Source organism: Bacillus rossius, assembly GCF_032445375.1.
Source record: "Bacillus rossius redtenbacheri isolate Brsri chromosome 9 unlocalized genomic scaffold, Brsri_v3 Brsri_v3_scf9_2, whole genome shotgun sequence".
Lineage (NCBI taxonomy): Eukaryota > Metazoa > Arthropoda > Insecta > Phasmatodea > Bacillidae > Bacillus > Bacillus rossius.
In genome coordinates, this window is record NW_026962013.1 from 17152022 (window position 1) to 17154970 (window position 2949).

The window sequence follows — 2949 nt, forward strand, 5'->3', positions numbered from 1 at the left end:
TTCCTGTGTGTACTGTGTGTACGTTCCGTTTCCTGTGTGTACTGTGTATACGTTCCATTTCCTGTGTGTACTGTGTGTACGTTCCGTTTCCTGTTTGTACTGTGTGTACGTTCAGTTTCCTGTGTGTACTGTGTGTACGTTCTGTTTCCTGTGTGTACTTTGTGTACGTTCCGTTTCCTGTGTGTACTGTGTGTACGTTTTGTTTCATGTGTGTACTTTGTGTACGTTCCGTTTCCTGTGTGTACTGTGTGTACGTTCCGTTTCCTATGTGTACTGTGTGTACGTTCCGATTCCTGTGTGTACTGTGTGTACGTTCCGTTTCCTGTGTGTACTGTGTGTACGTTCCGTTTCCTGTTTGTACTGTGTATACGTTCCATTTCCTGTGTGTACTGTGTGTACGTTCCGTTTCCTGTTTGTACTGTGTGTACGTTTAGTTTCCTGTGTGTACTGTGTGTACGTTCTGTTTACTGTGTGTACTTTGTGTACGTTCCGTTTCCTGAGTGTACTGTGTGTACGTTTTGTTTCCTGTGTGTACTTTGTGTACGTTCCGTTTCCTGTGTGTACTGTGTGTACGTTCCGTTTCCTGTGTGTACTGTGTGTACGTTCAGTTTCCTGTGTGTACTGTGTGTAGATTGCGTGTTGGAGCCGAGTAGACTTGTATCCATGTAGCTTCATAGACATGTAGTTTCGTAGCAATGCGGTCTTTTAGTCATGCAGTCTCACAGTCATGTTTAACTCGGAACCAGCTAGATCCTTTTAAACTCGTAGCCTTGTAGCATCGTAGTCTCTTAGGGCCGGTTTCACCAAGCGAAATTATCTCGATAAAGTAATGAATTATCCAGATTAACTGAATATCCCGTTTCACCACACCGAATATCTCGATCTTTTAGTGTTATCGAGATAAAATATTTTAACCACCGATTTTCGTGGTTAAAGTCTTATTATCGAGATAATATTGTAAAACGAAGTGACGAGAGGAGATTTTAAAAATTGTAATGGCTCGAGGCATGTACAATTTGATTTTTGAAGATGAAAGTGATGAAGAAGATGCCATTGTTCGTCGGCCACGATGGATGCGAGATAGAAGCGATTATTTTGAAATGTATGATGAAGAAGACTTTAAAATACATTTTCGCCTTTCAAAACAGTCGACTATGTTTGTTTTGGAACTTATAGAAAATCAACTACAGTTTCCCGAAAAGTAAGTTTATATTAATATTATTTCCTAATGTTAATTGTTTCTGTAGAATAATAAATATGTATATGAAATCATAGACAAGTAAAATAAAACTCATTTATACGAACATTACATTACAACCTTCAACATACTTTTTTCGTCTTTCACAGGAATATGTCAGTGTCGCCAATGAACCAACTGCTGGCTACACTTCGATTTTATGCTACAGGCTGTAACCAGCTAACCATTGGGGATTATGCTGGCTTTAGTAAACCCACAGCTCACCGAATAATACATAGGGTTAGCTCCGCAATTGCATCTCTTCGACCGCAGTTCATTAAATTCCCAGAGACGATGGAAGAACTGAATTTAGCACAAAGGGATTTCTATGCAATTGCTAAATTTCCCAGGGCTATTGGTGCTATGGATTGCACTCATGTAAAAATCCAGTCACCAGGTTGGTTTAAACACTGATTTTATGCTACCTTTTTATTAAACATTGCAATCCACATACAAGCTTGTTTTATGTTTGTTGCAGGTGGAAACAATGCAGAATTCTACCGTAACAGAAAAGGTTACTTCTCTGTGAATGTGCAAGTAATTTGTAATACAAAATTGGAAATTACAGATATTGTTGCACGATGGCCTGGTTCCTCACATGATAGTACCATATTCAACAATAGCAACAGAAGGGCATGTTTTGAGAGAGGGGAGTATGGTGATTCTGTACTACTTGTTGATGCGGGCTATGCTTGTAGGTCATATCTAATGCCTCCATTAGATAATCCCAGAAGTCCACAGGAACACCTATTTAATGAGTCGCAAATTAGGTCAAGAAATCCTGTAGAGCGAACATTCGGTTGCTGGAAGCGACGTTTCCCAGTCTTATCTTTAGGATTGAGAGTGTCATTAGAACATTCGTTTGCCATCATTGTAGCGACTGGGGTGCTGCATAATATCCTGCGACAAACTGGGGAAGAACTCCCTCCAGACGACCCTAACCTCAATCTCCACCTCCCTTGGCAACAGTTGCTTGAGGAAGGAAATGTACAGCAGAACAACGAAAATGCAAACAGAAGGCCCAGATATGACAGTGTCAGGCATTTACTGATTGAAAACTATTTCAGGAGGTAAATGAAATTTACATATACCTATAATTAAATACCTATATATGTGTGTGTGTTGTAATACTTATTTAAGATACGATTATTTATCACTCTGTGTATTTTCAGTTTGTTGTAGGTCATACTGATCTATATGTCACACAGAGATGCCATCAACTTGAAGATTTGCTGGTGAAAATAACTACATATAGCAAGATGTATGGAATATTTTAATACATTTGCATTGTACAACTGCTTAGATCATACAAAATAATGTGACATAAGCGAACATGTATTATCTTTTATATAATTCTTAACATTTGTACTTGAAACTGTTTGTTAATAGGCACAATGAATATCACTTTGTAAATATACATGTAATATATAACAATTATGTCATGATAGTTGAGCAAATGTTTAATACATAAGAACAATTAAATTACTGCAAATGTTCTAGTTCTTTCTTTATTTTCAAGATTTGTAAAGATAAAAGTTCAGTTTGCAGCTTTTCCTGCTTTACTTTTTCTCGTTCTTGTTGTAACCGCAGTTCCCAGATTTCTTTCATAACTTCTTTTTCCTCGATTGCATGTTTTTTTGCAAGTTCAATTAGTTCGATTTTTGCTGCATTGACAGCACTTACTTCTTTCACTTTGGTGGCCGGGGTTGGTC

The 2949-nt window shown here is 37.9% G+C and overlaps 1 long non-coding RNA gene across 1 annotated transcript; it reads left to right on the plus strand.

The window, feature by feature from the left end:
- Window positions 1–799: 799 nt before the first annotated feature.
- Window positions 800–2732, plus strand: LOC134543011 (uncharacterized). The gene is made up of 2 exons (XR_010076876.1): window positions 800–1201; window positions 1348–2732. It is a non-coding gene; the product is annotated as an uncharacterized LOC134543011 (long non-coding RNA).
- Window positions 2733–2949: the final 217 nt, after the last annotated feature.